The sequence below is a fragment of the Lonchura striata genome, chromosome 2, assembly GCF_046129695.1.
Source record: "Lonchura striata isolate bLonStr1 chromosome 2, bLonStr1.mat, whole genome shotgun sequence".
Classification (NCBI taxonomy): domain Eukaryota; kingdom Metazoa; phylum Chordata; class Aves; order Passeriformes; family Estrildidae; genus Lonchura; species Lonchura striata.
The window spans coordinates 71,891,284-71,903,670 of record NC_134604.1 but is presented as its reverse complement, the minus strand read 5'-3'; the positions used below and the strand labels follow the sequence as shown (position 1 = coordinate 71,903,670).

General features: G+C 44.1%; 1 long non-coding RNA gene across 2 annotated transcripts in view; it reads left to right on the top strand.

Annotated features, from left to right (window-relative positions):
• LOC116183414 (uncharacterized) overlaps nt 1–12,387 on the top strand; it is a 78,992-nt gene that overhangs the window by 9,882 nt on the left and 56,723 nt on the right. The gene's annotated exons all lie outside the window — the stretch shown is intronic.

Genomic DNA, 12,387 nt, shown 5'->3' with positions numbered 1-12,387 from the left:
GAAAAATGAGCAGGGTCTCACAGAACTTCCCATGTATCCCCAGACATCTGGGCCAAGGATCCTATGTTGTCTCTATCTTAAGGGATGTTGGGCTTCCAAAACATGGCAAGGGCTTTTCTTTTACTGGATATTTAAAATAACTAATTCACCTTACCTTCCTCCTTACCTCCCTTGCACCATAGCAATGAAATGAGAGAGCAAGAAAGAGCTTGCCTTGAAAACATTATGCTTAACTGTGATGAGGTCCATGGAACTCCAAGGAGTCTCATGGCTCATATTGTCCCAAATCCTCTTTCTCTGCTCCCACACATCCTGCTGCTTCTAACCTGGGGTGTGTCACTGCTCTTTGCACCTTCTAGGCCAAGAGCGAGATTTTTTTTTTCCCTGTTCTCACAAGCATTTTGATTATCTAAGCAGTTCAGCAAGCAGTGGCAAAATAATGATGAGTTTCCATGAGTTACTCCAAATGGATTGTGACTTTGATTTAATGATTTGCAACAATGGAGTGTAAGATTTTGCTGTGTCAGCTACTGGATTAGAGCAGGAGTCATTCCCAGCACATGCCCACAGGAGCATCTCAAATGCAAAATGCTTTAATCACTCCTCACACGCTGAGTAAATGGGACTCTGCAACATGAGCAGAAAGCTAGCAGCATTTTCCTGCTCAAGCACCATTGTCCCCAGCCCCAGCACTTGCCTAACTTTTGAAAGAATTAAGTTATGGAGATGGAGTGACTAAAGTAGGTCTTGACAAACCTCCTCTTTTCCTTTCAGGAGAGAATCTCTAAGTTAGACTGCCAGTCCCTGCAGAAAGAGAAAGGAGGAAGGGATTTTTTCATCTTTCATTCCTCCTGTGTTAACTCTCAGTTCCCATGAATTGAAGCTACTGAGATAATATTTCCTCTAGTGCCAGAATCCTCAGATGGATAGCTCAAGGTAGTCAAGCCAGTTTTGTCAGAATATTCCCAGTTCAAATCATAACCTTTCTTCAATTTGGTCAGATACAACTCATACCTCCTGGCTTGGATGAGATCCTACCTGAAGAAGTAAGAAATATCTTCTTTGCCCCAGAGAACATAATTACAGTAATCCCATGTGGTGTTCTCTATCCCCTGAAGCATGTGGGCTGCTGTGAGTGGTGCTGAGATCAGCCAGTGAATCTCAGCACCCTGCTGAGCACATTAGTATTATCTAAGAGTTTTCATTCAGCCAACACTATTGACTTTCAGTGACCAGTGAGTGCCTCTCATCTAACTCCTGCTGGGGGGGTGGGGAGTGGCATGGTATCTGCTTAGCCAGCATTTCCCATCAGACACTGCTGTTAGGATTACACCTAGGGACAGCCTATCCCATCAAAAACCACCCCAGGCCACAGCTGTTCCTAGGTAACCATGGGCTAACATGCCAACCTGCTCCCCCTGTATAGATACCCATCCAGCCCTCTCCTCTCTTAACCAGTGTGGCCAGAGAGACATCAGTTGAGTGGGCAGAGGTTGGGCAATGCAGGACAGTCAAACACTCTGCTTTGCCTGGTTTGGCATGATGACATTATTTTCTGGGGCAGCAGGAAGATCTGGAGAGCATCTGTGGTTCATGAGGGACGCAATCTGCAATTTTTTCTGCTGCTTTGGGTGCATGTCTGTGTGGTAATCTGCAGTATGGAGATTACCAAACTGACTCAGGTCATGGCAAGCCTTGACTCTTAAAGGTCCCCAATGAGTCTGTGCTAGACACATTTAGGTTACAGGAGAACCTCATTCTTCACTGTCCAGCAAACCAGTTTTTCTTCTAAGGAAGGACTCTTCCAATATATCCCAACTTTCTGCCAAGCAATGAGTGGACTCCTGCTTACCTTCTCCTGACACTCATCCCCTTTGTCATGTGCACTGGCTGACATCTCTGAAATTCTGGCACTCAGCAGTTTGGATGCTTTGGATTAGTTGTTTTGGATGAGATAACACAGCCTGATTATGATCTCCTATGGCTGCAAACCTCCAGCCTCATGGATGTCCTCCCACTGTGGGATCTTTCTGCCTTGCTGTGTAGAGCAAAGAAGGGAGGTCACCCTTTGGAAACTGCCTTCTGTTCTTCCTTCCCTCACCACATGCAGCAAAATTGTCCTTCCACCGTGGTCAAGATGTACTATGGCTGCAGGGGAGGAAAGATTTGCCTCTTAGCCATGAGACCAGATTTGCTTTGGTTGTAAATTATTATCCACCTAGTGAAAACAGTCAGGAAATTTGTTTTGGACTATAGAGTTCAGCTTCTCTGTACAAGATTTTCAGCCCATTTTGGCTGGGATTGGAGAGATGGGAGAGAGACCATCAACTGAATGGAATCACCAAAGTGCTCCTCACGTAAAATGTGAGACAAAATCCATATGAAAGCCAAGTGAAAGGCAGACACAAAGCACAAAGATATGTTATGTTATGCTCTGATTATCTATGTGGTCTTCTGCCAGCAGGATAGGAAGACTAGAAAAAAGGGACAGGCAGGTATGAAATTGGATTGGCAACCATCAACAGCATAACCAAAATGGACACTTAATAATGTGTAGAAGAGCTGACTCAGATTTTGAGGCTGTCTTTTAACTTAGGATCAATGCCTGTGCAGATTATGCGGCACATTTGCCAGAGGAGTTCTCATAGAAAATAGATATTCATAGAGCAGGATAATCATTTATATTTTGTGCCAAGCCAAAAGACACATTATAGAAAGGTTTTTAATGCAAGCTTAACAAAATTATTCAAATGCAGAAATGAGAACAGGAAGGTTGATCAATGTGATGATTCACATCTAATTCCTTTTTTATGTGTCGCCTTAAATTTAACAAAGAAAATCATCTAACAGTAGTTTTCGACCTGAGCAGGCGGAGGCTTCAGCTATTGAAAAACCAGTGGTCTCCTGCACAGAAAGAATATGCAAATAGTTCCTACTGGAAATTTTGGAGGGCAAGATCTGCTGACATTTAGCCACATCCCTGTTCTGGTGTTTCCTCAGTCTCCCTGAAGAAGAACACGCTCTTTTCTGGGCTGTTTCCCTGTGCCACAGGGCTGATGCATTGCTCTGAAGTGCTCAGGGTATGAGAGGGAAGCAGGGTGCATATGAAGTCTTTTAGCTCTTCACAAGCACAAACATTTCTGTTTACCTTTCAGAACCCCTCTTCCCTCAGGGGAGACTACTGCTTGTTTCTCTTTTTCCAGGAGTTGTGAGAGCAGGCCTGTTATTACTGGCACTCCCTTCCCGTGGATGTATTTTTCTTGGTTTAAGAGATTCTGAATTTTTAAAAGGGAAACATGGGAATTTTTTTTAAACCTTCTGTATTTTATGTGAGCAGAGGAGTTTTCTGGGTACATTTTATATCATCAGGGCCTTGAACATGAGTGACTTCTTCTTTACCCAGTACTTCATATACAACTCTGTTTTTTCTTCAGCCATGAAGTAACCAAGCCAATGAGAAAATAAAAGTTATTGCCTACCTATAAAACTAATAGTAAATTTGCAAAACCAGAGTACAAGGCAGAGCTAAATAGCTGCTCTTTCCCTGATTTTATGAGAGATGAGTCTTGTACATAAAATCCACATCCCAACTAAGCAGGAAGGAGAGCTGCAATGCACAAACATCCAGAGGTTGTCAGGTGCTTTTGTGATGTTTCCCAGTGTGGCCCATACCCTACCAGGACAATCCTTATCCACCAGCCCAAGATCTAGCTGCTGCAAGTGCTTGAGAGTCTCACCTCCAGAAGAGACTGCCTTCTTCTGGGGCGCAGAGCCATGGCTGACACAGGCAGTTGCTGGGTCAGCAAAAGGACTGAAATTTGTGCCTCCAAAACCTGTGCCATGGACCTTGCCACAAGCTACACAGGGGTAGAAAATACTTTCTCATCTTGATGGTTTACTTGTGAAAGAGTGCCAAGACCTAGCTTTCCACTTCTGCTATTCCCTCAAGCAGCCTATTTTACTTTTCCTTTCTTCCATAAAAAAAAAAAAAAAAAAAAAAAAGCCCTGAAAACAGCGTTACTGAAGTGGATACAACCCAACGAAAGCCCAAGCTCTGAAACATCAGGTTTTCCCCTCATCTTTGAGGGCATTTGGGCCCTCCCTATGCTAAGCACTGGGGCTCTGAGTCCATCAGCATGTAGTAAAGCTCAGAGAGGGAATCAGACCAGCTTTTGTTTCACGTGTTTCTGTGGCTTTGTTGTGACACAGATCACCTTCCATGTATTGACCCCATTGGGAATGCAGTGGTCTTCCAAACCCTTCTGGGAAATCACACATCCACTTGGGCTTCCCTGCTCAGTTTCCCAGCCTAATCCCAGAGAACAAGTGTTTCCTGGGGCTTTTCCTTGGAGGACCCTGTGGCATGAGGAAGGAAGGAGTTCTAAGAAAGAAAACTTTACATGAGCTACTTACGTGTGACCTTGATCTGTCCTCTTTTCCCTTTCCAAAGTTAGGGTGGTACTTTAACCTTGGCATTGGCTGACTGGGGGCTGGTGGTGCCACTCAGCTTGTACCTACAGGCTTCCAAACTGCTCTGAAGAACTCCAGGTTCTCATCCACAGCTCTTATCCTGCAGGTCACAATCTACCAAGGTAAAATTTTGACACAGAGCGCCCTGATCCCTGTGGGCCTGATGGAAACTTTGCACTAATTGAAAGAATAATGGCACACATCAGACATACACATAGTGAGGAGGGAGCAAAGGAACTTACTGAAGTAAACAAATCCTAAAAAGTATGGGATACTAATTTCAAGTAGTAATTCACACATTACTTAGTGCTTAAAGGCAAAATTTGTGCTGCCCAAGATACTTTCCTAAGTTTGCAATGCATGGCATTTGCAACAGTGTAAATTTTAACACATTTTAACACTTCATGTCAACAAAGATGTCTCTGTAACCCATACTACATCAGACATTCACAAGGCAACAGTATGATATGGGAAAACATTTTAGTGTTGTAAAGAAGATTCCAGAGGAGATCCATTCCTGCTCTCCCTCCCAGAGGGGTCCAGGCTGCCATTAGAACCACACTGAGCAAGAAGCAGGTGGAGATGTCCCTTAACCCCTTAATTAAGTGCTGAGATGGCAGTCACAAGTCAGGGTGTGTCCAGAACAGCCAGGTGAACAACTGCAAAGAACAGGAACCCCATTTGAACCCCACAGGGCTGTGGACAGTACCTGTGGTAACAGCACTGAGTTTAGATGCAGCTTTCCATTTCTGGAACTTAAAGAAGCTGATGGTGATTAACCAGCTAAATCTGCCATCAGGAGGCAGGAATTTCTGTTTTGGAGCATGGAGGAGTCAACCTGAGTGCCCTAACATCAAGCAGTTGTCAGCACAGGACAAGGAGATAGACTTAAGGGCACCTTTGCCACAAGACCACTCTGGTTTTATCACAATTCCTTTTTCTTTGTTTCCCAGTTACAAGCAAAATGTTACTATAAATTCTGACACTGTTTGTCCTGCCAGAGCTGTGTGCTGCAGGAGACCACAGGAAATCAGGTGGGGTTTATCCCGCCTGAATTCCTTGCCAATGCTCACACACAGAGATGGCAATAGATGGCGATGGTCGACAAAGCTGTTGTTTTTAGCATCTTCTCCATAGCCTCCCATCAGGACACCAGGGGGACAGATGACATTGCCAGCCATCTCCAAAGAGTTTGGTAGAAGAACACAAGGTCACTGAGCTGTTCTGCCCAGTTATGGGCAGGAGTAGTCAAGGTTGTTCTCTCATACAGGGACTGAGCGGTCCCAAGGCAGGGGTGTTCCTTGGCCCAATGGGTTGCTTTGGCAGGTGAATGGTACTTGGGTTGCAGATGCTGCAACACCTCAGCTCAGCAATCTGTACCCAGATCTCAGCCATCCCCTATTGATCATAACCAAAACAGCATCGCATAAGAAGAAACTCTGTGCAAAAATTAATGGTGTACAGAAGAACAGTAGAAATGTAGAAACATTATCTAGACTTTCAACATCTCTGGCTCATCACAATCCAGGTTTACTTGAGATCCTCGTCAACAACCTCTCTCAGCATTAGCAGGAGCTAATATGTGGGAAAGAAAAAAACCAAAGTATCTCAAGAATCAAATTGCCATGCCAACTAGAAAGCAAAGAATATATGTCATGAAATAAATCTCCTTGTATAGAACAATGTGCAAAAGTGAAACCAACTCATTTTCTAACAAACATCAGTGCAAACTTCAAATAACACTGAGTTTTCACCTTTAGTTCTTTTCTTCTCCTTTATTCTTTCTTCCCCATTTTTCCATCTTAATTTCATTTTGGTAAATATTTCTCCCTGTTGCTCAGATAACCATATCTGATTGCAGGGACTTGAAGTGTAACTGATGATGAAAGATGACCTGAGGGATATCGGGGTGCACACACAGCAGGGGTGTGGACATAAACTCCTGAAATATGCTGGCAGTATGACCAGAGTTGTTCTACCTGTAGGTTAAGTCAAGATAAGAACTTGCCTGATGGTTGCACACACAGGATTAGACAAAACCAATCCTTCATGCTTGTTAAAAATCCACCAGGTCTGTTGGCTAGAGATGGACCTGAGCCTACAGGTTGGGGAGCAAAGGGGAGCCTTGTGCCTTTTGACACAAAATTTGATGGTGACCCTCAGGAAAGCGGGAACAGAGTGTTAGCCCTACCAGCCAGGACCAAGGGTTTTGCCCAGGTGGGCTTTTCAGCTCAGGGTTGGCACTGCTGTAGCAGGTCCTGCACCGGGCTCACAGGCAGCTCTGACTCTTCACAGCAGGCTTCAGTGTCACCTGCAGCTTGAGGTCGCTGTTGGGCGCTGGTGGCAGTGGGGGTGGTGGCTGTCCCCGGCAGCAGCCAGCCCTGTAGGGGGTTACATAAAGGCAGTGGAACACGTCTGCTCCGGGCACAGGCAGTGAGGCATGCGGTGAGTGGATGCCTAATACCCCCACACTGGCCTACTTAGAGCCAGGGTGGCTTTGCTACCTGCTGCTCTGGTGGGTCCCCACAGGACCGAAGGGCAGGGGAGAAGGATGACCTTTTCCTGGAGTGGAGAGCAGGTAAAAAGGCCACCCCTTACTCAAAGATGCTGAGCAGGGTTCGCCTGTTCATACGTGAGGAGGGCTTAGATTTCACAAGAAAAAGATAATCAGAAAATACTGTTGCAGCATGCAATCTTGCACTTCTTCCTCAACATCTTCATACAGAACCTTCTTAGAAATTATTTACAAATACCAAGCAAAATTGAAGGCACAGCCATGCAATGCTGATCATCAGTTTGCAGGATTTTATGAGTGCTGACTGATACTAGATACCCTCTTTGGAAAGTCAGGGCTGTTTGTGTCACCTGGCGAGTGTGAAGATCTCTGCAAACAGCACAGGCAAGAGGTCAAATCAAAACCATCTCCCACCGTGTGTTATTAATCCTGCAGTTTGTGTATAGTGGAAATAAAGAGTTATCTTAAAGTAGCCAAATACTCTAATATAAAGAACTAATTAAAAAACCCTCCCAAACTATTAACAACAAATAGAAAGCATTCTTGACAATGAAAGCTTGCATGGTTTTGCCCCAGACCTCTGAGTCTCAGATGCTGGCAGTACTGGAGCAGTGCCAGGTGTGTGTACCCGCTTTTCTGTCGCACGGCTCCCCCAGCCTAGCCCAGGCAGGGTATGTCCTGCCCCACCACAGCTGGAGTGTGGACAGGCCCTGATGGAGAGCATCTGTGCATGGATATCTTGTGTGTTTGAGAGTCTTAGGTGTCAAAGGGAACTCTCAGTGGAAAGTTATGGCCATAGACATGCTATTTTTAACAGTTGAAGGCTATTTTTGAAGGCTGTTTAATGTTTAACCCGTCAGTTCACCTCTCCCTTCAGGTCTGTACCTCTAGCATTAATGCAGCTATTGTTCAAGTGTCTAAACTTTCCTTGTTGTCAATCAGCTCAGGAACTGAAAACACTCACATTGTGGATCCACCTGCTCTCTATCAGGTGTTAAGACGTCATAGGACAACTGCTGGATTTTCGCAGACTTTTGGGCCCATTTTTGTGCTGAAATTATTTATGGTGAAGCCATTGATTGGGCTGTACAGCAGGACAGCAGCAGGTATCTGCTGTCAGCAGTGACACAGAAGAGTGCAGGCCTCATCCATCAGAGCAAAGGGAAGGAAGCGCTGCTCTAAATGAGGCCATGTTTGTGCCACAGCAGCAGATATGCACAGGGAGGGAAGATTTTTTCCTTACAAGCATGGGGCCAGGGCCTTGGCCATAGTTTTCAGCTGGCAGGGAACAAGCAGCTCCTGGCTTAGGAGGAGAGCAGGGAATGGAGGATGACTCACAGCCCAGCCCAGTCCTCCCTCCCTGCCACCCACAAGTGCTGGACAGCAGATTTCAGAGAGGAAGAAAAGTACAAAGCCACTCATCATCCACTCCTGTTTCTCCACTGATTCACTCTTTGCTCATCTAGGGCTGAAAATAACAGCATGCAAGAGGAAGGTCAAGAGGTGCATGCAGTCCAGGTGGGAGGTCTGAGCATGCCAGAGTTTGGCTGGAATCACCACTGAGCATGTTGTGGGCCACTCTGGCATGGCAGCCAATCAGTCTGAGGGTGGGAAAAGACATTCATTATCTTCACTTCTTAAAACAGAAGTGAGCACTTCTTGATATGGTGTGATTTAATAGAGGCTAAAGATGTTTGCATGAACTAACTGGAGTGTGGGGTCCTGGTCTGGACACAGTACTTGCAGATCTGGACAAATTGAGAAGCATTCAAGGAGCACAAGAACCAAGAGAATTATACAGCAAGGAATTAAAAATTAAAAACACAGCTCCTTTAGTCCAAGGAAAGAATATTAGGAACAGAGATGGAAACAATCCTCTAACACATACAGCCTTCTTGAGAAAATTATTGGTTTATATTATCTGTAGACAAAGACATGAAGAAATCAATTTTCCTTCTGCAACAAAGAGTCCTTTGACAACCCACTAGGGAACATTTCCAAGATGTGCAAGGCGTGGAGTGTTGGGAAAGGCTGGAGAATCCCTTTCCAGAAAGATTTTTCAGGAGTCCTTAGACAAACCTGGGTGTGATGTTTTGCTGAACTGAGTGCCTGTGGCAGGGGTCCGGCAGGGTGTCTCAGTGCAGAGAGGGAACCCAGCAATCCTGCCAGGTCTCCTCCTGGCTTACATTTCATCGCCTCAAACATGGTATTAAGTATTCTTGGCAAGAGCTGTGACTTGGCTTGAACAAGCATTTGATAAGATCCATAAAGCTAAACACAGATTACTGCTCCATAAGAAAGTGTTGAACAGCAAATATGCTCCACTTTCTATGATCTAAACCATGTTAATTCTCTGAGCACAATTCATAACACATCTGGAACCAACTATTTCCATCTACTTATAGGCAGTGTTAAGTGAGCTACTGTTTTAATTTTGCTGAGCCAGAGAAAGATAATATCCCCAGGAAACAATTTAAGTATGTAAAAGTAAAAATTACAATGTAGGTTGCTAAGTGATAATGATTTGCAAAACATAAATACTTACACAAAGGAATTGATTAATTCAGGACATTCTTTATCTATCATTACTATCATCTTTTCAGCTGCAGCCCATTATGTACCTTTATCTCACAGAATACTCACTTTGTTTTACAACCAGTCCTTTTAATCTGCCTGTTTTTTTCAACTTTACATCTTTTAATTACCCAGCCTTTTGCCTGCTGTAGCCATCATCAATCCATGGAATGACACCCATGGACCCATCACACACAGGATTGGAGACATTTGCACTTGGACACCAAAGAGAGGTTCAAACAATGGTTCCAGTACCAGTGTACTGTCCAACATGGGTGGCTGAGCAAATCTCCATTTGTCATCATCCATGGAGGAGTCAGTGGTGCAGAGTCCATCTGCCAACATAGTACCTATCTGTTATTTATTAATTCCTGCACAACAACACTCTGCCCTTTGCCTTAGATGGAGTGAAGACACTGGAGATGAGAGGCTGTAAATCTAAAGTGAAAGGACTGACTCTTGCAGGACAATGGAGAGTTGTTGTCACTAATTTAAATATGTCTGCCATTTACACTGTCTTACAGGCACTGATCAAGGAATAGCATTCAGATCTTCCATGGGACTATCTCTCCCAGCCCCAAATGCCAAATTGCTGCTCATGGAAATGAGAAGCACAGGAGCTCCACAACTCCTTAGCCCCATTAGTACTTACAATGGCAATTGCCTGAAGGTTTGCTAATTCTTGAAAAACTGCAATCTTGTTGAAACCTTCATTTTGTTTTATGACAGTCTTGCCATTTTAGTGTCTGCATGACATTGTTTACCCTGTAAAATGCTGCCTCCTGAAGCCAATGCCTCCTGCAAGGAATGAGCATGACCAGCCCATGGCATCCCCAGCTCCCTGCCCCACTATTGGGGTTGACTGGCTTCTCCTTGCTCACTGCTGCCTTTAAAGTGATGTGAATCCACTGACAGCAACTTTCACCAAGGCTGCTTTCAATACTGACTCCCATAGTATCTCTAAGGAAGCATTGAGGTGATCTTTCATAAAATCAGGGAAGGGCAGTAAAACCTACTAGTCTGTTCCTATTTACACTCTCCTGGTTTTGCAGATTTTTTCTGATGTTCCAGCAGCCTTTCCCCACTAGTTTCACATCCATTTCCTGTTTCCCTCTTCAGTTCTCTCACCTGTCACAGCCTCAGTGATGACAGTGATTCGTCCTTCCCTGGTTATTTCAACATGCCTGTGTCTTGACTTTATTTCCTATTTCCTTCACAGCTTCCCCTTTCTAAAAGTTATGAGCATCTGCTCTTGTGATTTCTTCATTAGTTTGTGCAATGGGGATATCCCAGCAGCCCTGGCTTGCTCATACCCTTCTGGAAATTATCATTTTATGTATTGTTTGTGTAGCTTTACCATGTTTCCAAAATGCCCACCCACCACTCTATCTTGGATTGCTTCCTTGTCTTCTTGTTTACAGAAAGTTTGGGTTTGGATTTTTTTGTGGTTTTGGTTTTTTTTTTTTTTTTTTTTGTTTGCTTGTTTTGTACAATGACCTAAAATGTTCCCAAAATACCCCTTTGGAAATCACCTTCTCAGAGCTCGACTTTACTTATTGTGATCAAGTGTCATCCCACCTTTTTCTTCAACTTCCTCTTGGTCTCTTTAGATAAACTAATTTGTGTCTGCATGAGCATTGGGTGTATGCTTACATTAAGCATTAGGCCATGTTGTATATTTTAATTGTTTCTAATTTGCATGTTTATAGGGATCAAGGATCTCTGATTTGTACTAACGATATCTGCATAATCTCCAAGAGGTGTGTATCAATCCTTTCCTAAAAGAACTCAAAGACCTCTGCAACTGCTCTAAATAACTGGTTCAGTTGCTTAATTTACACTGAGGAAGACTTTTAAAAAAAATCTAAGCTGTGGATCAGACTCTCTTGATACTTGTATTTGCAGCTAGGGTAAGCTTCATACAACCTTGTAAAAGCTTGAAAAATATTATTAAATCTATTTCATAAGCAATGAGCCCAAGAGTGTAGGTAAGTATATGAAGATGGTCTCCATGCCCACAAAAAGGAACAAAGCTTAAGACCACGCAAATGGTTAAAATAACGGTCAGTCAAAATCGTGGGTATCAGAAAGAGGAGATGCGGGAGACTGAGCAGCAGGTGATAAATCTGCTTGGTCTTGGGCTGACAGGGGATCAAATCCCAGTCAAGTTTTTTTAACTTGCCATGCTCAGGGCTGAGACCATGGCTTGAATAAGTGACGTCTACTAAGGTGCCACCCTCAGATCAGGCTCCTGTGTAGCTCTTGCAGCCTCTGTCATCTCCAATCCTCTTCCCCTGGGAGGGTGCATGACCCAGAGCACTGCCAGCCTCCACCAAGGGAAAAATGGGAATATAATGATGCAGTTGGCAAAGTAGGCAACTGGAAAATGAAGGAGACTGCAAGGGACATCCAAACAGGCATGGATTAACAAAATTAGAAATATTGGGTAGTAGGGCAGGAACTATATAAAGGTACAAATGCAAAAAAAAAAAAAAAAAAAAAAAAGAAACTGAATGGGCCAGGACCATTGCCTGTGTTCCTGGGCAGTGAAGGGAGATGCTGACACAGATCTGAGGATCCTGCAGTGCAGTTTCCCTCAGTCTGGGCTGTGGCTCAGGGTGTTGTTCAGCCCTGTGCTATCTGTTGTGCTGTGTATGAGATTATTGCCAGAGGTGAAAATATACTGTCATAAAATTCTCCCCTAATAAATTTCCCTTCATAAAGTCAGCTTGTGTTTTAATTGTGGAGACTATGCTTTCTCCACCCAGTTACTGCGGTTTTTCCAGGTATATAAACTGGGGATTTTAGCCAAGGGTGGAATTGTGTGA